This window comes from Harpia harpyja, chromosome 9 (assembly GCF_026419915.1).
Source record: "Harpia harpyja isolate bHarHar1 chromosome 9, bHarHar1 primary haplotype, whole genome shotgun sequence".
Taxonomy (NCBI): Eukaryota; Metazoa; Chordata; class Aves; order Accipitriformes; family Accipitridae; genus Harpia; species Harpia harpyja.
Window position 1 is genome coordinate 46,404,297 of NC_068948.1, and position 26,363 is coordinate 46,430,659.

Genomic DNA, 26,363 nt, shown 5'->3' on the forward strand with positions numbered 1-26,363 from the left:
AAAAGCAAGCAAATTAAAAACCTAACAGAAACTAAAATTTTCCCCAAGACATAATGGTGAGAACCATTCTGCAGTGGGCTGGGCAGCAGGCTGACAGGGACCAATGGAGCCAGAAATCCTTGGTGTTCCGGCCCACTGCAGCACCCTGGATGAGCCTGGGAGGCTGCTCTCCCATGACTTCCAGGCACCCATTCTCCCACCAGCCTGCAGAAAAGGAGTTTGGATGCCTTGGTATTCCAGCAGCCTACTGAGAAGCAGAAGAGAAACAAGGAGATGCTCTGAAACCTGTGGGAGTCCCACTGGTGTTTCCTCTAATTGGAATAATTTGCAGGGAATATTTTAACTCCACCAAATTTACAAATTCTGATGAAAAAAATTTGGCTGGTTGGCCTGTTTCCAGTTCATCTTAGGTCTCATCTGTATTCCCCTAAGTATTATCTGGCTGTTCTAAATGGTGTCTTTACTTGTCTGGTTGCTTGAGGTAGGTGTTCCTACATAGACTAGATTACACACCTCTTCACATCTACTTCAGGCAAGACTCTACCAACAGACTTTTTATGACAAGGTTTTGGAGAAAGAAGAAATATATATTCCTTCCTACTAGAAGAATCTAAAGGACACTGGCTATGCTTTTCTCTTGTCTCTGAGCTCTCTGAAGAAATATATATGTACTGGGTCCTAGGACAGAAGCATGGGCAAGCTGCTATAACATTATACACCCCCTTGTAGGACTCGCAGTATCGTTAAGCTAACCAAATGCCAGATGACTTCAGTGAGGATGATTGATTGACTATGAACAGCTCACCATGGACTCCCTTTAAGTGAGCGAAGAGGGATCAGTACCTACATGGAACAACTCATCGAGTCTTACAGGTGCTAACATCAGGATGAAGTGACTAGTTCTCAAGCTCCACTGATGTGTTTTTTCAGCTCAGATTTAGATGTCTCCACTGAAGCCTTCACCACTCAGATGAAGCCCCCAAATTTTCTCTCTGACCTTTGAGTCTGTTCATGAGCCCTTGTGACTACCTCCCTTTCTTTTACGCCTTTTGCATAAGTGTTATATTCTATACAGTCTTGTACTTCTCTTTTCTTCTAAAAGAGCTAACGTTATGCTAAGACTGCTACAGGATGTTAAGTGATAACAAGCCACTGGAGAGAGAGTGAATGACTGATGAGCAAGTGAAGCTCTGTAGGTTTCTAGAAATAATGATAGAAGAACCAGGAGCACGGCTTGAAAAGACAGGAGCTCTTCCAACAATGTGGAGCTACAGTTTTAGAAGAGGAAATGCAAAACCTGGAAAAAAAGCTGAAAGTCCTTTTAGGAGCATTGATGGGATTATTTACCCATATAAAAGTTTTGCTAAAATATTAGCCAAAGAGGTCTCTTAGAAGTTATCTCCTACAGATAAACTGTAGACACAAGATGCTAATAAGGTTCAGAGGAAGGCAAAAGCAAGCCTGAGAAACTCGACAGAGAGGTATTAACTGAGCATAGAGTAATTCAGTACCCTGTGATAAGGATGAAACATGAAGAGCCAGACTGGCATGAAAGTATGATGTAATTTGTAACTGTTGTGACCACTCTTAGAAGAGTCACAACTCTGTGCTGGTTTAAGGGATGTGGGTCTGTGTCTGCCTCTTGTAATGGCCACGTATCTCTGTCAGTGTTTTGCCATGGGCACGTGTGCTTTAACACCCTTTCAGAGTAATCATGTTAAGCCATGCCTCAGACAAGATACTTGCCTGAGTCAGGCTGCCAGACTGAGCATTTATGCAGGTATCTACTGCTTCCTTTTAAAGGCATTGAAACAATATGAACTTTTTTAATAAACAAGCCAATGAAGCTTGAAGGTAATGAAGCACCACTAACCCTGAAGAAAAACTGGGGTGACCTGGAGATCAGCAGTTTTAGTGGAAGGCAGTGCCTTTATAACCAAATCTGGAGCCTACTTGACTCTAGAAAATCACAGTTTACACAAGCTCTGTGTTCCTCTACAACACAAAACCCACTGAAAATCAGAACAGAAGGGATTTGGGCGGTCATCCGACCCATCTTCCTGACAAAGGCAGGAGCAACCTGTGTGACTCCCATTGTTGTTACCCATCCTGCTCTTAAAATTCCACGGAGATAAAGGAGGCACACATTCCCTGGGAAAATCTCCTTCATTTCTTTACTAGCTTGCCTGCTAGAGAGCTCTCTCCAATGTTTAACCACACTGCTCTGTGCTGCGCTTCAAGCCCACATTGAACAAGGACAAAAATATTCCTTCCCTTTCTTTAACTGTCCTTTGTACATCTGAAGGCAACTATCATGTCTGCTCTCAGTTATCTGTTCTCAAGACTAAAGGGACCCCAGTTCCTCTAGCCTTTGACTAAATCATAGAAAAACATCAAATTTAGGTAAGGTTGATCAGGGCACTTCTCACACAGTGAGAAACACGTATTTCCAGACCTCCAGCCTTCTCGTTCTTGCTTCTGCACTGTTCCCAATAATTCCACACTGTTCTTGGAACAATGCTCCTAACAGCAGTGCTCAGAACAGAGACGACTGCTGCAGCTGAGGTCTTACAGGAAGCAAGTGGACCACAGCATGTATTGCATGTGTCTTGTAAGTTATATTTGTCCTTCTGTAGAGCTCAGGCATGCTACAGGGTGCCTATCTTGGTGATGAGGTTACAACATTAGTCCCTGCCTTCCAGTTCTTTTGCTTCTGTATCTGCCTCCAGCCACTCATTCCCATTTTTTTAGCAATTGTTTTTTTCCTTAACTTTTTAAGTGTGCATATGTCCTTCCCGATATCCATACTGTTATTCCCCATTTCTCCAATTTGTCAAGAACATTTTGAATTTTAAGCCTTTCTGCCAAAACGTTTCTAGCCCCTTTTGTCTTATGTGCAAACATAATAATCACACATTTCATTCCGTTATTTAAGCTAGTAATAAAAATATTGACTACTATCCGACCCAGGGCAGGTGCCCACAAAATCTCATCTGCATCATTGTTCCAGACTAATAGTGAACTGTTGATAACTGCCCCGAGTGCAGCTTTTAAACTTCTTAGCAGAGCTTTCATCTAGCCTGTGTTTGCTCAACTTTCTGATGAGAATGTCACATAAGCCTGTAACAGAAGTCTTCCTAAAATCAAGATATATGACCTTTACCACTTCTCCCTTCTCTGCAGAGCCTGTTACTCTGTCATAGATGGAAATTGCATTAGTTTGACATAATTTGTTCCTTACAAATCTGTTGGCTGTTGTTATCTCCTTGTCATCTTCTGGGTTTTCAAAAATTGCATGCTTTTGTATTTGGACCTGCATTTCTCTAGGACCGGATAACTCTATAATTCTCTGATTTATCTTTCTTCCTTGTTTAAAAACAGGTACTGCGTCTGCCATTTTTCATCCTTCTGAAAACTGCCCCATCTTACTTTCAAAGAAAACCACAAAACTATATTGAGATTATAGACCTCTGAGAACTGGCTGAAGCAGAGTGAATTTTGTTAGGCCAGGATTATTTGAAAGCATTTATGAAAAATCTAATGCCTTTGTTAGATATGAACTTTACTGTAAGTGATCATAATTAATCCTTTTGCTAACAGGAGCTTTCTCTCCCTATCGCCTAGTAAACTGGTGCCTTCCAAGGTCTGACTCTTATTTCTGAAGTGCTTGCAATATGTCTCCTGACTCCTTATCTCCCTTACTAGTAGCATTTCATTTGGGTCTTGATCTCTCTGTTTTTGTCTGTGGTAATCTGTTCTGTTCTGTGACATTCTCCTCTGTTTTTGTCTGTGGTAATCTGTTCTGTTCTGTGACATTCTCCTCAGCAATATGACTTACTTTTCACCTTTTTTTCCTTGGTTTTGCTGCTACCGATTTAGCCAAGCTGGTCATTCCTAGTTCTTCTCTGGCATTTCTTCTTAGCGATAAATTGAACTTAACACCCTTGCTGTCAGTTGACTTAAGAAGCTATTAGTCCTCCTGAACTTCCTATTCTGTTCAGCTGCTTTTATTATGAACACTAATCAGCTCTCTGAGGTTCTTGAAGTCTGTTTCCTTAAAACCCAGAGTCTTTAGTTTGCTTTCTTCCTTCCTTGCATTTCTAACAATCATTAACTACTGTCATTTCTTGATCACACTTTTAGCCAAGTTCTCTCCCGCTTTCCTTATTAGCGAGGATCAAACGCTACCACAGTGTTCTTCTAGTGGCTTTTTCTACATCTCTATGCATTTATTTCTTTCACATTACAAGAACCTCTGGAAAATTTATACCTTGCTGCATACTGTTCCCAGGAATTAGCAGGGTATTTTAAGACCCCTGAAATCACCAGCTTCAGTGCTTTGGGGGTTTCTATGTGGTGCCTGCAGTGTGGAGGGGCACAGAACTTTGTACCCCTGATCTTCTGATAGGAGAGTATATAGGTGTAATGCAAGGTATCACAAAGGTGTCACACTTGCTTTTGCATTTATCATTACTGGAGGCTTTTAGTCTTCCTGTGCTTTTCTACCTTCTGGGCTTCCTATGCAGCCTTGTGGCAGCACTAACTCTTTTTCCCATCTGTGTGACTTTCAAAGCAAGTGACTTTCCAAAATTAAATCGTATTTTTGTGCATGACTTCAGATTCCGAATTTGTTCTGTTTACTCCCTGTACCTTTGGAGCCAACATAAAGCATCTAAGATGTTTATCTGGTTGACACTGCCTCCTGCTTGCTCCATTTCGGACCTTTGCCCAGGCTTCTATCATTTATGCTTATCTGTGGAGTTCTTACAGGTTACCTCGATTTTAGATTAAAGCTTCTCATTAGCAAGCTGCTAACTGAAGATGCACTTTCTCCTCTCTGTGAATTGCTCTTGCTTTCTTTCCCAGAGACCAAAACCGCCCCCTTGCCCCTCTGGCGGGACCTGCCTGTTCACCTCAGGGACAGAGATTACACCTGACCCTTGCAGGCACAGCCCACCGGGTCAGCGCCAGAGGATTCACCTGCAGACAGCAGAACAGGGAGCACGGGAGTTACACAAAGGATTCCCGGGAGGGCTAGCTCGCCAGGAAGCCTCAGGCCAGCCCCCAACGGGCTGCAGCTGAGGCTCGCCTCACCCGCCGCCATGACACCCGCCCCCCCCACAGCGTGCCGCGCCCAACAGCCCAGAACCTTCCCCCGCAGGCACAGCATCAGCCAATCAGCTGCCGCCAATCAGAGCTGCGCATGCGCTACCCAATCCCAGCGCCGCTCTCAGGAGGAGGCAGCGACCCGGGGAGGCAGTGGCGGGAAGGTCGGTCTTGCTGTTTCACCGCCGGCCGGGGCGGCAGCGAGGCGGCGGGTGGGGGGGGGGAGCCGATTCCAGCCCCTGCCCGGCGTTTCCCGGATCCCTCCGCTTCCCTTGGGTCGGTAAGGGGGTAGGAAAACCCTGGTGCTTCCCAGCCAGCGTCGTCTCGAAGAGTACGGTCTCCCGCTGCCGCCTGCGGTGGGACGTGCTGAGGGATGAAAGCCCGCCTGGGCGCCTCATACCAAGGCGGGACCTGAGTGAGTTTGCCGCTGCTGGGAGCCGCCCGAGACGCCTACCAGGTACTTGCCGAAGCCGGTTTGCCTCTTCAGGGCGGGAGGTGTCTCCTCCAGGACCCACCTGGGAATCCCCTCAGGTACCTGCTGCGTTTGGTGACCCTCTGCTGAAAGCGGCACCAGTCTGAGGTAGCAGCTGGCAGTCCTTCTCTGTAGAGACCCCAGACATCATGCCTCCTTCAGGAGGAAGCTCCAGCTGCATTTAGCCACCTGGGACTCCCCCCAGGCAGAAACCAAAAGCGGTTTGCCTCTGGTGGGAAGAAGTCCCTGTGCCAGGTGGTTGTCTGGGTCTCCTCCAGGCTAGCAGCACAAATCAACTTGCCTCATCTGGGAGGTAGCTGGCATGCCAGTTGTACACCAGGAACTCCTCAGAGGTCGTTCCACGGGTTGTTTTGCATCCTCGGGGATGAAGTGCTCACCCTCTGCATCTGCAAAGTACTTACACCAGTTTGCAGCCTGGTTTCTCACTGTAGAGATGTAGACTCCAATGAAGAGTCACTGCCCAGGTTTTTTTTTTGCTTCTGATTGCAGGTAGCTGACTAGCTGGTGCTTATGAGCCAGCTGCCTGAGCTGGTTTTTTGTTGGCATAAAGTTAGCTCCATTTATGAGGGGCTGTCCAGAATGCTGCCAAAGGGACCCCCAAGTAGATTTGTGTCTGCATGAAATTCAGTCATCTCCTGTGAAGCTGCTGAGGGTTTCTCCCACGTAGAAACCCTACATAGCTTTCCTCCCCTGGAGCGTAGATCCCATTGCAGGAAACGGCCCACTTGACCTCCCAGGCAGTTGCCAGAGTTTTTTAGATGGAACTGCATTCCCAGGTAGGAGCCTGAGACTCCTAAAAGGTACCTACCCAAAAGCTTTATCCCAGAGACAATCTGTGATGTTTGACAACTGCTGGTAGGCTCTCAGAGGCATAAATACTCGAAGAGACCTTGTATCCTGAGTCTGTCTTTCCAGCCTGGGCCCACAGTGAACTATGCAGGGGTGCTGCCATGCCCACTAGTCTCTCTTGGATAAATCTCAGTCTGTCCCTTTGTCACCTGCTCCCTTGGCTGGGGCACTGCAGGGATGGAAGATGTTGCCCAGTGGGCACATCTAGTGGAGCTGTTTGTAATTCTTCTGCATGCCTTTACCCAGGGGTTCCTGAGCTGTGCTGCTACGGTATGCAGCTGCCCAGGGTGCAGTTGTAGGTTTTTGTGAAGAAGGGTGAGGCACTTCCCTTGAGGATTGGCTTTGAAAGGCAATATTCTGGAGGTTGTTGTGCCCTTGTTGTTGACCAGTCTTGCTTGGGCCTCTTTGGTAGAGGTTTTCCATGCCAATGTGTCTAGTCATTTTGTGCTTTTCCAGAGCACTTCCTTGCTGATTGCCCCATTGGGGAGTGATGTGCTTCCAGCTGCCCAGGGAAAGCGGAGTCCACCGTTCTTCTAGAGAGGGCAACGATCCCCTAATGTCTGTTTCAAAGAGATCTCTTATTTCTCTGGTGATTCCCCATGTCACTGGAAATTAGACTGCAGATTCACAGCACAGGCACCTGCAGTATAATTACAGGGATAAGTCTGGTGTTGGGAGTCTGCAATGGGTGTAACGCTGTAGTGACACAATGTTTTCTGCTTTCAGGAAAATGACTGAGGTCAGCTCTTGATGCTGGTGGCATGTGGCAGTGACCTAGACAGCAGCAAGTACCCTGGGTGCAGCACACTGATCAAAATGGCCCTCATCATTTGAAGCTCAGCTCTGCTGGTGGACGTTTGCCACGTGAAGTGAAGCTATGTAAGTTACCTATAAATGAGGTCAGGGGACTAAAAGCAGTCTAGGTTTTGGACCACCAGGTAGGTAGGCCAGTCAAATACCTTGGAAGTTTTTGAGGCTATTATGGGAAACATTAGATATAAGCCATGTGGATTTTCTTGGTGATTGTCTTCTGAAAGATTACAAACAACCTAACAGATGCAATTTTTAAAGCTTAGAGAACAGCAGTCTCATTGTCTGGAAACAGCTCCTTTTCTGACTCTCAAACATGTTATTTTTATGCCTAAGCCACCCTGTGTGCATATGTATCTGGAAACAATGTCCACAAGTTATATGTGCCACGGAGCACCCGGAGCACCAAGGCTGTTGCGCACCCCCACCCCAATACAACACAAAGCGTTGGCAAGCTTCACTAGTGTCTTATAGATAGGCCTGATGCCAGAACGTTTTTATTACTCCCTATACTTCTATTCCAAAATACCAAATAAATCACTACAAGGTCAATTAATTTTATTGTATTAACAGAAATGTGTGCCCTGTCTTAGAGATAAAACATTTCTCTCTTGCATCTGAGGTCCTACCCTTTTTTCTGCTGTCAAGTACTCTTATGCATATATCATGGAAGTTAAGAAAACTAGTAGCTCAAAAGCCTAATTTCTTTTTATTCCTAATCCTTCACAAGCTTTATTGCTAAAAGCCTTAATTAAACAAGAAATACCTTAACATGTTTAGCACAGTGCTACATGAGGGAGCTCTACAGAAGCTAATTTACTCTTCTGAGAAACCAAGCAGCTTCTGGTACCTGTGTTATCTCAGTGGTTTTACACTGCACTGGAGTGTGTAATATAGACATTACGTGTAAACATGTGCAAGGGTAGTGGAAACAACTGAAGGTCCCTGTTAAAACAAGCGTGAACTTAGAAGTGCAGCGTAGATGTGTCTGTTTTGGGGATGACAATGGCTTTGCAAAAGAGAACTTCCCTCTTGAGAGCAGAAACTCTCACAAATTTCTGGGGATGTTATTGTCTTTCACTAACAAAGGGTGAGCTTTTGTCCTTCAAGCGGAGCTGTTAGAAGATGAGAAACATGGGCTCTGTTCTTGAGCCTTCCACTTCTCTTGGGGTCGCATCCATCTAATGTGTCTTACTTTCCCCATCTGTAAAACAGAGCTGAGGATGCTGCATTTTGCTTCTACAGCACTGAGAGAGAGATGGAGTGGTTAAGAGCTCCCCTTACTCTAACAAATAGGAAATACCCACTTGTAGAGCTGGAGCGTTGGAGATGGCCAAAAACAAAGGATGGAAATGCGGTCATAGTGTGCTTGTGCTCCTAGGAAACTGAGGAATCTTGCAGATGGTTGTGATGGATGTGGCTCATGTGCTCAAGGTTTTGTTGATCAAAATTCAGGTCAGGAAATAATTTTCCTCTGACTGATGGGGAACCTTGTTTATTTTTGTTTGCCCATTTCTTTGGCTTTCTGCATCTGGGATTAAGATGTTGGACATACCTTTGGCCTCCCCTTTCTTTTCCTAGTGGACACAACCGCTTTGTCATCTTCGAGTTTCTCTTCTTGGGTGTGTTACATGGTGTTGGGAATTGCGTGCTCCCTGGATATCTGTTATGTGATGCCCTGAAATTGTAGCTGTGGCAGTCTTGGTTGTTTTCCTGCCCTACCTTTCTCACAGATTTTTTTTTTCTCTGTGGATGATGCACCATACATATGAAATGAAGGAAGCCTGAAATCCAGGCCTCTGAGCATCTCCAAACACAAAAAGATGAGCAGACCTGAGGATGCTTGTTATTTCTCTCTGGCCTTCCCTTGCTCATCACCATGGGACAGCTTAGACTTCAGTCTAACAACTTGCTTTGCTTAAAACAGTTTTTGCCAGACTTCAAGAAAAGTGGTCACAGTTCATGGACTTGCTTTGAGTTTGGGCTCCAATGCCTGCTATTCAGAAGGCTTTCAAACATTTCTGAAGTTGTGCCATGTCCCTTCAGAGTCTGACAGCTGTATTAATGTAATTATCCCCACCAGGTCGACTGTAACTAGCAGCCAGAGCTTGATTGGGTTAGTTAGCAGCTCAAGCAGAGTGAAAGGCCAGAGCTCTGAAATCAATTAATGGCAGTCAAGATCAAATTGAAAAGTAATATTATTGCCTTCTCCTTCTGGGGAGTCAGGGCTGTGCAAGGTGGGGTCTGCATGTCATACACAATTACTTCAAGGCTGAGAGCTGCAAGTCAACTCATTAATTTTTCTCCTCGCTTTGCTGAAAAGATCCAGACATTTTTGCAGTTGGGATTGGCTCACAGAGCACACAGCTTACAAAATTAAAGGAAGCAGAACTGCAGTATTTTGGATGCTTCTCTGATGCCAGTAATAGTGCAGTAGGATGCAGTGAGCATCACTGAATGCTGCTCGTGTTTGGCTGCTGTGCTCACCTGTACTTTTGCATCATGAGAAAGCAGCAAAAAAGATAATATTTCAGTGACCAAAGAGATGTTTTTTACATGAGTGTGCAAGCAGCTCTGTGACTTCTTTACAGGCCACAAGCACCATGTGCGGGACACGGGACTGTGCAGTTACCTTACTTATATATTCCAGGTATAAATCAGGGTGGCAGGCAGAGACTATGGCCAAATAGTAATGCAAAAAACCCCACAAAACCCCAACCAAATTTTCAAATGTGACTGCAGACTTGCATGCCTCAGCACTCAGTTAGGCAGAGACCTTGTTACCTTGACAGAGACAATGTTTGGTAGAAGCCAACCCATATCTCTACAAAACAGGCAGTTTTGCATGTTCCCTGTTTAACTGCAGTCACTTCTGAAATCATAAGTCACTCTTGAAAACTGGAGCCAAGAAAGCCCAATAGCTTTTTCGAAGTGTAGGGCAAGCTTTAGCCGTTTCAATGCATGAAACTGAGTGAATGGAGCCTATATGAACAATAGAGGTGAAAAACACAGCCACCTTTTCTACTCTTGGAATGTAAGGAAAGAGGTGGCAAATCCTTCAGATGTGTCCATTAGTGAAAATTATTCCACAAATTCATCACCACCTCTAATTCCTATTTATCAGCCACCAGCAGTTTTCCAAACCACTTGCCATTCTGAGCTACAGCAGTGAGCTGTGGCTGGTCAGATAAGCTGGCTGGTGGTGGCTTTCTCCTTGACCGGATGGCTGCACAAGCACTTCCAGCATAGATACCCCTCTTTGATGCAGTTGAATATACAGCCTCATGAATATTTAAGTGGGTGATTTGAAAATTCACTTTTGTGTGCACTTGGGTGCTCATCTGAATGTTCTTGAAAAGCAGACAGCAAAGGGGACCCAGCACACTCCACAGCACTGGTATTTCCTGCAGAAATTAGAGACTCAGAAATAATTTCACTTGTCCTTTTAGCGCAAGGATGCCAGGTGACAGCATCCTGGGGCTGTCATATCCCAGTGCTTTGTGCAGCTGTTTCTCTGCCCAGTGCTGCCCTCCTGGCCATCTCCTGTGGGCTCATTCTCATGACAACACATTCTCCATTGTAAGGAATGAAAACCCACCAGGACTTGCCTGGAAGATGCAGTTCTTTGAGCGTTTGCTGAGTGCCCAATACTTGCTGTACTTATTGCACATAAATTCACTTGAACCACAAAAACCCTTGTGCTTCCAGAACTCCCAGACTAAGGGGAGATTTCACCTGCGTGTGTGTATATTAGTATCAGGGAGCTGCTGTGCCAGCCAGAAAGGGGCTGTGTTTTTCCAGACTGCTTTCCTCTGTTACGTGGGGAGGGCAAATTAAGACATAGGCTTAGTTCCAATGTTCAGCCAAAGTGGAGAGCATGCAAATAATCACTGTTCTAATTAGTCTAATAACTTCAGAGATAGCAGTTTTCCCCAGGAACTTTTGCTCAGTCGCTTGGCAAAGTAAATGTGTGCCTAATTCAGGTCTCCATGGCAAATCAGCTGAGCAAGTACATCCCTAGGAGATGTTGGGAAAGCCGAGGGGAAGTGGGATGGCCTCCCATCTGAGCATGCCCAGTACCATGAGGGGCTCTTGTGGAGGCTTGTACCCTCTCTGCTGCTTGGCATGAAAAAGCACTGTCTTTTGGGGTCTGATAGAAATGGTCTTGACCACATGGCTTTAATTTAACTCTCCCCTCTCCAGCAAGGGTGTAAAGGGGATTTAAAGCAAGAGAACTTACTTGTGTAGAGAAGGAAGAAACACTAAAATATCAGCATGCTTGATGAATCAGCAGTGGATAACACTGTGCTGCACTTGCACCGATCTTCCAACCGTGCTCCCATATCTGTGTGTGCTTTCCAAGATGACTGGTCCCTCCCCTCCTACCCTGGTTGTGCTCTGCTAGCTCTATACAGGGCTCTGGGGAGTTTGGTCCTTGGTTTCTGCACCTTAAAAGATGTTCCATTTCCAAAAGCTTTCCAACCTATCACTTCTAAAGGGACAGCCTGATTCAGCACCCATCATCAGGCACCACAGGGCTGGGTCCAGACTCCTGCTCGCAGCAGTCTGAACACAACCAGCTTTCACAGCTGCAATACTGTTGTGAATCCAGTGCTACTGGCTGTCCAGCACAGCTTGTCCTTACAGCGGTCCACATTTGCAGAGGCACTCGGGGAACATAAAACTATTGCTTTCTGTTTACTGCAAGAGAAAAAACACTTAGCATGACATCTCTTTCCTTTCTCCCTTGCTTGGAGGCCCTGCTGCCTTGAGGCGTTCTTTATCTCATACATGTCAAACACAGCTCTTTTGCCACTCATGACTGCAAGCGTGGGGCACTGACTTTTAGCAGTATTTCATCAAAAGGTGATACTCCACAATGCCTCTTACATCACATACAAATGATTCCCATCTGCCCTCCATCAGGTAGCAGTATAGTCCCTCCTCTGTCCACCTGGGCTGTCAGAAAGTCGCATTTTTTGAGCTGCAGATCTGCCTGGTTTCACCACAGCTCTGCAGTCATGGGCAGATCCTGATTTTGCTTCCTCCTTCCTACTCCAGGGGCATGGGCAGTGTGTGGAGGGACTGTCAGTCTAAGCTGACTGAAGAGCTCTGGGAAACGGAGAAATGGTTTTATGAGAAAGCAGGAAATAGAGAAGTTGTTTCTCCCTTGAGAAATTTGGGCTAGATCCGTTTTTCCACTCTGCCACTTGTTTTGACAAGATATATTTTCAACACATGCCACATTGGGTTTGGGTTTTTCTTTTTTTTTTTCTTCCTCCCTTTCATGAAGAATATGAAGTGTGATTTTTGCCCTTTTTCCCCCTTTTCTACTTTGTAACTTTACAAATGTTTCCGATTCATGAAAGTGACACTGTGACAAATTCACTTTTCTTTTTCAGCTCTGTCACTTTTCCAAAGTTAAGAAAGTTTCAAGAAGCTGCAAGTGGAAAAAGGGGGAAAATGAAAGGAAAGGGCAAAGAAAAAATTACTGATTTTTCTTGCATTCATGTGTAAACCCAAGAAAATATAAGCTTCCTGTCCCTTCACAGCTTGATGTTTGAGATTGGTGGGACAGAAGCCCCTCTGAACAAGCTGTCTGGGACTGCTGAGGTTATGTTTTGCCTTGGCCAGGTCCCATAGCCTCTATCATCACTTGCTGCCACTGTGCTCAGATCAGGGATCAGTGTACAGCTGCCACTGGGGCTCAGCAGGGAAGCAGCAACTAAGAGCTGGAAGACAGAAAGGAGCATCTTCTCATCGGCTTGCAGTTGGCCCTGACTCGGTGAGCAAACAGAGTCAGCAGGGGCCCATCAGCCACTCTACATTTATTTCTCCTGCACCTTCAAATGTTTCCATTATTCTGCCCCAATGCAAAATCAGCCAAGTCACCTGAAATCGCTGATGACTGGAGCAGATTAGGAACATGCACAGGGTCAGGAACTGCCAAGATGCAGTTTAAAAAGCTCCTTATCACCTCTCAGCTCACTCTTTTTTTGCAGGCAGTCCAAGCAGCATAGGGGAGGCAGCATGAGCTTGCCTGAAGATGCTGACTCTCCATTGGTTTTATGTTTCTGGGTGGCTTCCAAGATGTACCGGAGGGGCTCCAGCAGGAACACCTGCCAGACATCCCACAAATTAGAGACCACAGCCCAACTGAGAGCATGGATGTACCCTGCCAAGGTATCAGTCCCTGCAGGGCTGCTTCCCTGTTTCTAGAGAGGTTTGTCTTACAGTGTTGTGCAGCCATTCTCCCTCCTGAAATGCTGCCAGTTTGGGGCTGTCACTGTGATAATTTTTTCGTCATGCAAATCGGCCCTCTTGCCTGCCTGTCTTGCCTGTCGTTCTTGTCTTTCTCTCATTTGGCTGCCTGCTGTATCTATGCACTGGAGACTCTTGCAGAGAAACCCTTCACACCCACCAATTTAATAATCCCCTTGAATATGGAGTGGATTCTGCCTGGGCAGCCTTGCAGATCTGCTTATGAATAAATTAGCTCTGCTTTGTGAGACTAAATACATCTGCACGCTCTGGAAACATTCGTAATTACATTTGAAATGTAATCATATGTTAGAGATGTGAGTGTGTTTGTTGCCATTATGATTTATTTTTCTCTTTTTCATTAAAAAAAATGGACTATTTTCTGTCCTGCCTAAGTTGATGACTGGTAGTGAGAGTCTCACTGGTGTTTGAGAGTCTCACTGGTGTTTGGTAAGCTCATGGTGGTTCCTGGAAGACAATGTCTCTTCCTCCTAACTGCTGAGAACAGTGTTCCCCTGGCCTTGTCCCCAGCAGAGAGCTGTGGTAGTGAGCCCTATAGCTAACAGTACAACCATGCATACACAGGCTTCCTAGGGCCTCTTCTTCCTCCATCAGTCTGTGCTCTTTCCTCTGATGGCATGCACTTATGTTTTCTCTGTGCATGGTGATCAGTCCTGTATCTACTCCCTTGTATGCTGAGACCTCAGGGCCAGTGGTACTGCTTGATGCAAAATTCTTCCTGGGGTCTCCTAACAGTGGGACAAAGCTGATGGCTCCTCTGCTGTACAGCAAGCCTGGTGAGCAGAGTCTCACCTGGCTAACCCTTCAGCCCCTGTTTGTATCTTCCACTTGTCCTCTGCAGAGATGAGTCTTGAACTGGCAGGAAGGGGTAGCTTCCAGTCACTTTACCTTCCTAAACGGCTCTTTGCTTTCTTCCCTGCTGGCTTGCTCTTGTTGGTTTGTGATATCAGGGAGCAGCGTCTTAATGCTGAGTCCCACTTTGGGTTGAGTTGTTTTGTTTCTGCTTCAGAGACCTGTGAATCTTCTTGAGTTCCAGGCCAGTGATCAAAGTTGTAGCAAGGATTTGGCCTTGCAGCCTTTCTAATTTGCATGAGCGTTCTAACTACTGTGCCATTAGTAATTCCACAGTACAAACTTTTCTCGGTGCAAAAATGCTATCTCAGACCTGAGAAAACAATGACAATTTTGCTGAAGCTGATACGCCCCCCAAAAATGTTGATTTAAAGAAGTGAGCATTATCCAGTAGAGGAATGTTCCAGCAAAAAATGGATGTGCTTTAATGCAGCATGTTCACACCTTGCACATCAGACCTATTTTGTCCCTATTGCAGCTCATCAGCTGCAGATGCAGTCATCACTGAGCATCCTCCAGAACCAACTCGCATATCCAGAGCCATGAGCTAACCTGCCCAAGCAGTTCCTGCTTCTGGGAGTGAACAAGTCTGCTCAGGTGCTTTCCACAGGCCAGACTTGACAGTTCATGAACTGCAAAATCTCCTCATGCTGCCTGTCAGTGCACTCTTTATATCCTTCCATGTGTGCACACAGTGCTTCTACTTGGAAACTTTGGTAACTTTCCCGGCCCTCTCAGACTTGCAGCGCAGTGCTGGAGTTGCAGTAACATGTGCTGCAGTCACTTGGGTGCACTTAGCAATTTCCTCTCTCTGTGGTGCTTCCTACTGATTTACAATCAATGCTCTTCCCAAAGGCAGCTTGTTAAATTGCTCTGCTCCAAGGAGGGGCTCGTAGATTTCCTTGCCTAGCAGAGCACAGCGTTCTCCTGAGTTTGCCAGGACTCTAGGAGCAAATGCTGCAGCCTGCCTTAATGTTGGCCTGTGGCCTTCTGCTGTGATATGTAGCTGCCACTGTTCTCAGGTCTGTATGACTTTTGGGATGTTGCCTCAAACAGTTGTCTTTACTATACGTGGGCTTTTGATCATCTTGGAAAGTGTCCTGGATGCTGACTCTTAAGAGCTCACAAACATCAGGAAAATATTACAGAATGTGGGGCACGCATACTTGTTGGGATGTCTGTATACCCTTGCTTTAGGCATTTTGTCTACAGCTTTTAATTTCTAAGAGAGCTTAGGTGTATCAATACAGTTCCTTCACAAGTTCAGCCTACCTGCACCTAGCCTCATGCTTGGATCTAGCCACTAGTCCAGGAGTTGCTACACCTTGGGTTCATAGTTCTGGGTGGCATCTACTTTCGTTACTACCCCTACAGTACCACTCTCCTCAGCGTCAGTCGTGACTGCTGAAGACCTGGACCGTGACAAGACAGGCTTGGTACTTTGCCATTGGCAGGTAGAAAGTAATTACTCTCACCACATGGTTTTCTTAAGTCTTCTTCCTGTACTTCCTTACTCTCCTGTAAAGGATTCACTTTATTCTTGTCACCAGTGATCAGCTGCAGCCAATGCAAATTCCAGCTACAGGAGAAGACTGTATTTTCATCTTGCTCTGCGAGATTGATCTTACTGAAGAAATGGTTCCGGAATTACACCTGCTTAATAAAAAATAACTTCCTGATGCAAGAAGAACAGTCTAACACAGAAATTTTTGGCAAGGAAGGGTGTCCAGTTTTCTGTCTTACGCTTTGGAACTAGTGGTTTTTCTATACACCACTGCTCTAGACTTGGTGGAGCAGTTAGTGTGGGGCTCCAACAGATTCTGAATCCAGACTTCATCTTGTGTCCGTCTAGAACAGTCAGGAGTGAAATCATGTTGGTCCACCTACTTGATTAGAAAGCTTCACAGTTCCTGTGAGCTGCCTTTGCGTGGGAACCTGAGGATGGGACTCACCCCACTAAGTACAGACGTCTCCTAGGGAGTCATTCTGGCCAGCGGAGACATGGTCAGAGCTGTGGGCTTTGGAGCTCATCCTAAAGGAGGCATCTGAAACAGTTGGCTCGCATCGTAAAAATGCCTGTTTCCCTCCTTGATCTCAAGGCAGTCAACAGACTAGTTTAGCTGTCTTCCTGATAGACAGTTTAAATTAGGAGAAATTAATCCCATCCTGAGCGCCCACGATGCAGATCATTTCCTCTGTCTCTATCCAAGATAAAATCTCCAATAAATGCTCTTTCTGTGTTGAATACTGATCACCCCAGGCTCTTCTACCCCTCGCACACAAAGCCTCTGAGCACTGGAGACCCAGCTCCTCACCTACAACATGCCTCCCGTTAGTCTGAATCACTCAGCCGAGGCATTGGACCCTGCCCATGCCACACACCTGTGTCCCAATCTGCTTTGCATGATGTGGGGTTCTTGCTCAGATCATTTGACAGGTGGTTTTGCATTGAGGGTTTTGGAGGGTTGTTCAGCTGCTGGATGATTCATGCCCTTGAGTCTCTGGTAGGTGGTCTGTCCAGCCTGTCTGAACATCACAGGTGGAGATCTTTCTTCCTTTGGTTCATCACAGGCTCCCATTCTTCCTGCCAGTTGTGCTTGTGTTTATAAAGTCTTGCTCATTTTCAGATGCTAAATGCCAGATTATGATCTCAGTGTGACTCCACTGCAGGGGAGTAACTCTGACACTACTACTGTGGTGTAACAGACACCAGCCAGGATTAGACTGAGTATGTGGCCACAGGAGTAGAGCAAGCAAAGAGAATCACTGTAAGGAAAACACCACAGAAGAGGAAAAAAAGAAAGAAAGAAAGGAATGTAATAAAGGCAGGCACCAAACCATTTTAATTTATCAAAAGCAAACATGTTCGTCCTCCTGTTTGTTGAAGCAGGTCATGAATTATGATTGGAAAACAGACAAACACAGTAACTAAAGGCACATTAGTTGTTCTTTCATTTCTATTTATGAATGTGTATTGGAAGAGAAACATGATAGGAAAAATAATGAATATGTGATATTTTTCTTTTTTAAATTAATGGTTCTGTATTTCAGTGTGGATCATCTATCTTGGTCTGGCCTGCTGTGTACAGGAGCAGGGTACGTCACAGCTGACCTTCCACTGCTCCACCATAGCAGAGCTATAAAACTTGTTTCCATGGAGTGGGAAACTGAGACACAGTAATGTCAAGGGTTATATATTTGTGGTGAATGGAGTTCAATCCAGTTGGCGGCTGGTCACAAGTGGTGTTCCCCAGGGCTCAGTTTTGGGGCCAGTTCTCTTTTATATCTTTATCAATGGTCTGGATGAGGGGATCGAGTGCACCCTCAGTAAGTTTGTGGATGACACCAAGTTGGGTGGGAGTGTTGATCGGCTCCAGGGTAGGAAGGCTCTACAGAGGGATCTGGACAGGCTGGATCGATGGGCCAAGGCCAGTTGTATGAGGTTCAACACGGCTCAGTGTTGGGTCCTGCACTTGGGTCACAGCAGCCCTGTGTAATGCTACAGGCTTGGGGAAGATTGGCTGGAAAACTGCCTGGCAGAAAAGGACCTGGGGGTGCTGGTTGACAGCCAGCTGAATATGAGCCAGCAGTGTGCCCAGGTGGCCAAGAAGGCCAACGACATCCTGGCCTGTATCAGAAATAGTGTGGCCAGCAGGACTAGGGCAGTGATTGTCCCCCTGTACTCAGCACTGGTGAGGCCGCACCTTGAATAACATGTTCAGTTTTGGGCCCCTCACTACAAGAAAGACATTGAGGTGCTGGAGCGTGTCCAGAGAAGGGCAACGAAGCTGGTGAAGGGTCTAGAGCACAAGTCTGATGAGGAGCGGCTGAGGGAACTGGGGCTGTTTAGCCTGGAGAAAAGGAGGCTGAGGGGAGACCTTATTGCTCTCTACAGCTACCTGAAAGGAGGTTGTAGCGAGGTGGGGGTCAGTCTCTCGTCCCAAGTAACAAGCAATAGGATGAGAGGAAACGGCCTCAAGTTGTGCCAAGGGTGGTTTATTTTGGATATTAGGAAAAAAATTATTCACCGAAAGGGTTGTCAAGCATTGGAACAGGCTGTCCAGGGAAGTGGTTGAGTCACCATTCCTGGAGGTATTTAAAAGACATGTAGATGTGTCACTTAGGGATATGGTTTAGTGGTGGACTTGGCAGCTAGGTTAACGGTTGGACTTGATGATCTTAAAGGTCTTTTCCAACCTAAACCATTCTATGATTCCTTTTACCTCGTTTTACCCATTTAGCAGCTCAGCAGCTAGGTCAGATTATTTGCTCACATCCCTTTGTGGTCTCTGGAAAAGATACGGTTCTTTAATGAGTCTTGCTTGAATCTCTTTGTCCAGGGTTATAGGAGATATTTTTGATGTGGAGAAGAAATGCACTCATGCTGCTGAATATCATGCTAATTTCCTAACCACTAAAACATCTTTCCCTACACATCACCTCAAGGATGACAAGGGCCTGCAGAGCTTTGTTTCTGTAACGGGTGACTGAGACCATGCCTCTGTGGTGGTACAGAAGGGATATGCACAGACATCCCTGAGGGGGAGAGGACAGCACAATGTCGAGATGAACCAGTATGTGGATGTTTGGGGAATCTGGGATGAGGAGCAGAATGCAAGGAGCAGCAAACTGACAATGTCGATGTCACTTCCTGGCTCAGCCATGTTGCTGAAATAGGAAGAGATGGTGGGTAGCATCCATCTGATGGTGTTTGCTGCCTCCTCTGTGGGCCACGGATCAGTCCCTCCAGGTACCTCCCAGAGCCTGACTTCACATCATCCTAGTGGAATAATAACCCTGTGGAGGCCAGCACGGTCCTTACAGCTCAGCAAGAAAGGGCAGGTGAAAATAGGTGAGATGGCAAAGTAGCTGGAGGGAGGAAGGGCAGGACACCTATGCACACCTAAGACCTCTAAAGGCTCAAGAGGAAAAACAACCACTCCTCTTTCTTTGTCCTCTTTCTTTAACACCAGCATCTCTTCATACATCTTGGATGCAGCCAATGCTGCGACATCACAGAGGTTTCCAAGTGGGATCAGGCGGCAGCCAGGAAGCAATGGATATGTGTCCAAGTATTCAGCATTGTGGGCTTGCCTGGTGACTGTAGAGGATCAGAATGGGAAGGAGGAAAGCAATGAAGAATGGGGTAAGAACTGGGAGATGAGCAAGCATGCAAAGGGGAACAAGGGAAAATGCAGAAGGGAGAGAGGAGGAGAAATGCAGAAGACAGAGAGGATACTTGCTTTTCTGACTGCACATGAGATGTGTGGGAGGATGAGTAATGTGCCATGGTATGGAAATGCAGGGGCTTAATGCAAAGTTGAAGTGCAAATACAATAATGACAAAAGTTAAAGAAAAAATAGAGTTTTTCATGTAAAACTGATGTTTCTTCATAAACCTTTATTTATCTTAAAAAATGAAGAGCAATATCTGAGCCATGTAAGACCGTTTATTACCTTGGAAGGTGAAGGCAGGAGAACGTGTAGTTCCCTGGCTGGTTATTCATATAAATTGCATTCAGATTAGTACTGAGCCCACCTAATGTGTTAGTTCTACAATTCCAAACAAGCATTAGCCTTGCACTTGTTTTAAAAATGAGCATATCCTGAAGCCCTGATGCCTACAGAACTACAGAGAAAAAATTCAGTCTTATGGCATGTCAGGCTTTGTGTACTGTTGGAAACAGGGCTATATATATATTTAAGACAAAAAGCAAGCGTATATGTGATTAAGAATTTGGGTTGTTCCATGCTATGATTCTGGTGGCTTTCAAACCTCTATTTGTCACTGATACTGGACTAGGGTAGACAGAAAAGTTGTCCATATGTAATACAAAGAATAAGATCAATTCTCCTGTCTGACCTACGTCACTGTCTTGTCCGATTTTATGTACTCCCCAGCTAGCTCAAGTTTTTGAGCTGTCCTTCAGGTCCCAGCTAGGGATTACCTGTCTCTGCTACCATCTGTAAAACAGGTGTCTGATGCCTACTCAAAAAAATTCAAACAAAACAGGGAAATAACAGAAAAAAAAAAAAGCCCAATAATATTTTACTAAACCATTTGCAAGGTCACAAAGTCAAGCACTTAAAAATTAGGAAGCTTCACATTTAAGGATATCTCTAAAATCTTCATTTAGTCTTCCTGTGTGTATGCATTGTAATACAGTCTTAAATATGTGATCAATTCTTCTCTTTAGACAAAATCCCTGCCTCATTCAGTGCACAGAATAGACTTGCTTGCTGAAAGAGCAACTCTTCAATATTTCATTTAGTCTCATCATTTAGTGTGTGGCTCAATGCATTATTTACTGCATACAGCACTGAATACAGAATTATTAATTTCTTACCAGGTTTTTCTCTTGTGCTTTGCCGTAGAATCTTCCTTCTTTACAAAATTTAATGAATATATCTTCACAGTACAGCTGAGGGGTGAATCGGTACTAATGCCTTCATTTTATCAAGGGGGAAGTGATACACACATAAGTATTGAAGTGAAAATAATCCAAAGTGTCAACTAGTGTTTGGTTTACATTTTGATTCTCTGACATGACTTTCTTGAGCACTTAGATGTTTTTAGTTATCTATGTTTCCAGAGCAAGTCATGCTGATGTTTGCAGCTGTGTGGTTACTACTTTTGCCCTTGCAGAAGTACCTACCTGCACAGGCTTAATCTTACTGTAGGTGCTTATAGTCAGCAGACAGGTAGGTGATAGAGCCAGTGGGGTTTAGGGCAGGATTCATTTCACCTTAAAATAGGTATCAAAACCAGATCTGATTGTCTTACCCTTAACGTGCCTGCTTCTCTCCATGTAGAATAAGGGAGCCCGAGGCAAATAGCTGACAGTTAGATGAGTAATTTTGGATTCACTGTCACAAGTGAATCCCATAATTTCATAAAATAAAACCCTGCAGCCTTATTTTTGCAGAAGCTGGAAGCTGGGTGAGTGAGCGAGACAGATGGTGGATATTTTGGGGTCATGGTGGGGGACTTTTACTGCGGAGGGCCAGACTCCTCTCCTGCTGCTGCCGCAGAGTTCCCAGACGATGCTCAGGGAGCATCCCTCAACCTGTTATTAAGCTTTTTCAGTGCCCACCTTCTATGAACGTCACCTCTTGCATTAAACATCTGCAAATCAGCTTTGTCTTGACCTGGTCTCCACAGGGTCCCTTCACAGCCAGTGTCAAGTGGATCTAGCCAATTCTACTTAAATTCTGTCTTTGGAGACCACATGCCTTTGCTCCATTTTATGTAAAGATGAGGTATTTTGCCATATTTTGGCAATGAAACAAGTTACGTTACAGAGAGCATAGGAAACACATTCATACAGGGGCTCCTGAGACCTAATAGAGTGGGTGTTTTGAAAACGATTGGCTGTTTAGCAGTGAGGAATCCTAGGATGAGCACCTCAGCATTAAGCATCTAACTTTAGATGTGCCAGTAAGTGAGGGTAGATAAATCTCACCTCAAGGGTAAGTCAAAGTCTCTGGCTGGAGAAAATATTTTTGGCTGAAAGAAATATTTACTTCCCAAATAATTGCATTTGACTCACTTGTTATAAAGTTACATTTCTCTTTTATAGTACGATTACTGCTTATGGTGGTGGAGTGTTGTTCCTCATTCTCCCCTACAAGCTGTGCTGCACAGAAGACAATGTTCTGCAGCCTCCACAAGATAGCGAAAAAACCAGAAAATTCAGTTATGTTGGACTGAATGGTGAGAAATATTTTTGGATAGTTCAACCAAATGGAAAGAAATATTCTGCAGCAGGAATGCTGGAAAGTTTACTTCCATCAGCCACATCCAAAACGTTTCTGCGTGTGGGGTTCATGTGATTCTGCAATATTTCATTCAAAATTCCCTTTTAAAACTCGGATCCCAAATGAGACAAAACAGAAGTTGAAATACTAGGATTTCCCGTTGGGCAGAAACTGCAGATGCTGCCAGAGGAATAGGCAGTGGCAGACTTTAAGCAGCACGGCCATGGCTCCCTGCAGCAGCGGCAAACCTGTTACTGCCCTCAAAGAACAAAAAAAAGATCTGGGGAAAAAAGCAACAGTGTGGGAAAGAAACAACAGAGCGATCATCTTGTTAAAGCTCATGCATGTGCTCAAGAGGACTGTGACAATGTTATATAGAATAATACTCCAGTTCTGGCATTTTCTAAGTGCTGTATGCTTGAATGAGCTATGTTGGTATTCCTTGAAGATAACATTTTGATATAAAATGCATAGCTTTTGGCTTGAAAGAACCATTAAGGTATTTAGTCTGGTTTTATGTACTGAGAGATTTTCTTCCAGTTAGCTGTGGAATGAGCCTGATAACTTGTGTTTAACCAAAGCATTATCCAGAACAGAATCCAGATTTTATTTGATGAGGTGGGGTCTGTACTTCTGGCCCATCAGGACACTCTCCCAATTGTTAATACTTTTATTTCTAGTTTGAATTTGTGCAACTTTACCTTCCAGCTGATGGTCACTTCCTCTGGTACTTTGCAGAGCATATTTTAATTTCCTTCCTTCAGAGGCTGTTTACACACCATATAGCAAGTCATTTCTCAGTCTTGTCTATTTTTTTTGATAGTCGGAATGTATTGAATTCCTTCAGTGTTTCATAAAAACTCATTTTCCAGCCTTCAAATAATTGTATTGCTGTTCACTGTACTATCTTCAATTTTTCACTTGACTAAATGCACTATTCCAACATTAATGCCACCATTGCCTTGTAAGATGTAAAATAACTAACTAATCCCTTGTTTATCTATCTGAAGATCACACACAAGTCTTTTTATCATTGCACTGGGTAGGTCACAATGAAATCTTGTATATTGAGTGGGAAAGAGGTAATTTTTGTGTTGAGTACTTGTACAGCAGGTAGCACAGAGGGTTATACTCCTCAGCAAGGGTTCCTGCGTAACCTCACAAAACTGCACCCATTGCTGATGTAGTAATAGTGATGCTAATGGGCCACTCTGATGGTTTGTCATGATGTTGTACAGAGGGTTGTCACAGGTGCCTGACTTCTCTTCACGCTTGCCAAAATTTTTGATGTATCTTTTTGTACCTGGTCATACTTCATCGTGCTGAGGTACTTAATAATAAAATAAGACAAACCTACCTCTGGGACACTCTAGGGCTGGTTTGGAGGCAGCAATTGCCAGAAATGTCCAGTCTCAACAGGGGAATACCAGCCAAGATTACCAGTATCACTTGCAGGGCTTTAATATGCAATTTGTATTGCATATTAATCTCTTGATTTAGAAATTCTTCCTCATTAAGAATTCTTGTGGGAATTAAAAGGGATAAAATGATCAGCAGATACTAATATGTCTTTAATGATCACATAACTTGGAACAAGAGCTTCCATTGATCTGCTCTTTGTAACTGACGGGGTGTTGGCTGAAACCAGAGTTTGATTCAAGGGGCCAATTCCTGTTGTCTCAGCAACCGTGTATTGGTTGAGAAGGGTCCTTGGCATGCTCCTATCACATACTCCTTCACAGACCATGTAACATTGCCCAGTACTCCAAAGCAAGGAAACAAAAGCCACAGCTAGCTTGGACTCCAGGAAGAGATCAGGGCAGATGAGAGGACTGGCTAATGTCCTAGGTCCCCTCTGTAGCTGGGAGACTCTTGTGAGCTATTTTCCTATGATCCTTAGGTGTGGACTACAACCTACAGATCAGGAGAAGGGGGAAAAAAGCAACCCAAGAGTGGCCAGAGTTAAAATTTCAGGGAAGATTCCAACAAGCTTCATGGCAAAGATTTTTACGCTGAACCTGAGAGCAAGAAATGCTGAACTTTGAAATAAAAGTTGTTAATGCTGCTCTAAGTGCAATCTTAGAGCAGGTTTACTGCCAAACTTACTTGCTTGCATGTGTCTCTCTGCCTAGCCTCCAGTGTGTCAGAGGAAGTGAGAAGGAAAGGATATACTCTCAGGAGCCAGGTTATGAATCAAGAGAAGATTACTCCTTCCCGAACTTGGCAGGCAACCAAAGGAAGTTCTGAAGCAGAAGATTCAAACAATAAAGGTTAGTCCATCATAGCTGGTGGAGATGATTTCTTTGGTGTGGTGTAGCCATTTATTCTCTATGGACTCCAAGCTGGTATGGGTAATTTTGCCTTAAAGGTGATGAGAGCATCGTAAATAGATTTGACTCAAATGTCTTGATCTAAAGCTTTTTCTACTCCATATTATGGAAAGCATTAAAGACAGTTTACAAGGTGTTGTTGAACTAGTATCCACTTGGAGGATTTGTCTCCAAGCAGATTCTTATGTCAAGCAACTTGTCTGTAAAGGACCTGCTGGAAATCCTCAAATCTTTGCTGTTACATGACTGTTGCAGAAAAGTGTGATCAGTAAGGCTGTTGCAAGGCATTTTCCTCAGTGGTTTGCCATATATTTATGTGGCAGACACCTCCCTCCCCTACGTTTAAACTCCTCAGCTTGTTGGATAACAGGTATTGTGTCAAAAACCTGGACCCACAAAAGAGAGCAAAAAGCTAACAGTGTGTACTGGGTACAAATACTTGGTTCGTTGCAGACTTGATTTTGACAGTGACAACAGGTAAACCTGCTCTGAAGAGCATCGTTTGCTGCTGATAATCACCTACTACAAGGACATGAGTATTTCAGAATGGTCTGACAGTGAGTGATTTCTTTCCTAGTGGGGGTTCGATGGATGCAAAGAAACAGGTGTAACAGTGGAGCAAGCCTCTGCTTACCTGCAGCTCTAGAACTACTGAGACAATGGTGGTTGTCGTGGTTTAAGCTCAGACGGCAACAAAGCACCACGAGGCCGCTTGCCTGCTCCTCCCCCTCTATGGTGGGACGGGGAGGAGAAAATATAAAGAAAAGCTTTTGGGTTGAGACAAGGACAGGGAGGGATCACTCGCCACTTATGGTCACGGGCATAAAACAGACTCAACTTGGAGAAAAACCAAAATCAATTTAATATATTACTAAACAAATCAAAAAAAGGATAATGAGAAGTAAAACCAAATCTTAAAACACCTTCCCCCACCACTCCTTCCTTCCCAGCTCAACTCTGCTCCCAATTTCTCTCTCTCCTCCCTGCCAGCGGGGCAGGGGGACGGGGAATGGGTTTGGGGTCAGTTCCTCGCACCTTGTCTCTGCCGCTCCTTCCTTCTCAGGAAGGACTCCTCACTCTTCTCCTGCTCCAGTGTGGGGTCCCCTCCACAGGACACAGTTCTCCATGAACTTCTCCGGCATGAGTCCTTCCCACGGGCTGCAGTCCTTCAGGCACAGACTGCTCCAGCGCGGGCTTTCCCATGGAGGCATCCACCTCCTCCGGCATGGGTCCTCCGTGGGTGGCAGGTGGGCATCTCCTCCACCATTCACCTCCATGGGCTGCAGGGGGACAGCCTGCCATCTCACCATGGGCTGCAGGGGCATCCCCTCCTCTGATGCACCTCCTCCCCCTCCTTCTTCACTGACCTCGGTATCTGCACAGGGGTTTCTCTCACATTCCAATCTCCTGCCCCGCTGCAGGTTTCCCCTTCTTAAATCTGTTCTCCCAGAGGTGCTGCCACCATCGCTGATGGGCTTGGCCTTGGCCAGCGGCAGGTCCAACTTGGAGCCGGGGAAGCTTCTAGCAGCTTCTCACAGGAGCCACCCCTGCAACCAAACCCCTGCCACACAAACCCAAAACAGTGGTACCTTGGTATTTCACAGCCCTCAGTGGAGCATGAACCTGCCCAATCTCATTTTGAACAAAAGTAGGCCTTCCATCATGCACAACTACCTGTGTCAAATTTCACAGAGTACCTCTTGCCGTGGTTTAACCCCAGCTGGCAGCTCAGTCCCACGCAGCCAATCACTCACTCTCTCCCAGTGGGATGGGGCAAAGAATTGGAAGAGTAAAAGTGAGAAAACTGGTGGGTTGAGATAAAGACAGTTTAACAGGGAAAGCAAAAGCCCGCGCGCAAGCAAAGCAAAACAAAGAACTCATTC

At 45.2% G+C, this 26,363-nt stretch overlaps 1 long non-coding RNA gene across 1 annotated transcript in view; it reads left to right on the top strand.

Moving 5' to 3' along the window:
• Positions 1-5,447: 5,447 nt before the first annotated feature.
• LOC128146390 (uncharacterized) overlaps positions 5,448-26,363 on the top strand; it is a 51,426-nt gene continuing 30,510 nt past the window's right edge. The window contains exons 1-3 of the long non-coding RNA XR_008236749.1: positions 5,448-5,563; positions 7,175-7,327; positions 24,283-24,420. This is a non-coding gene — a long non-coding RNA (uncharacterized LOC128146390). The remainder of the gene's footprint in view (positions 5,564-7,174; positions 7,328-24,282; positions 24,421-26,363) is intronic.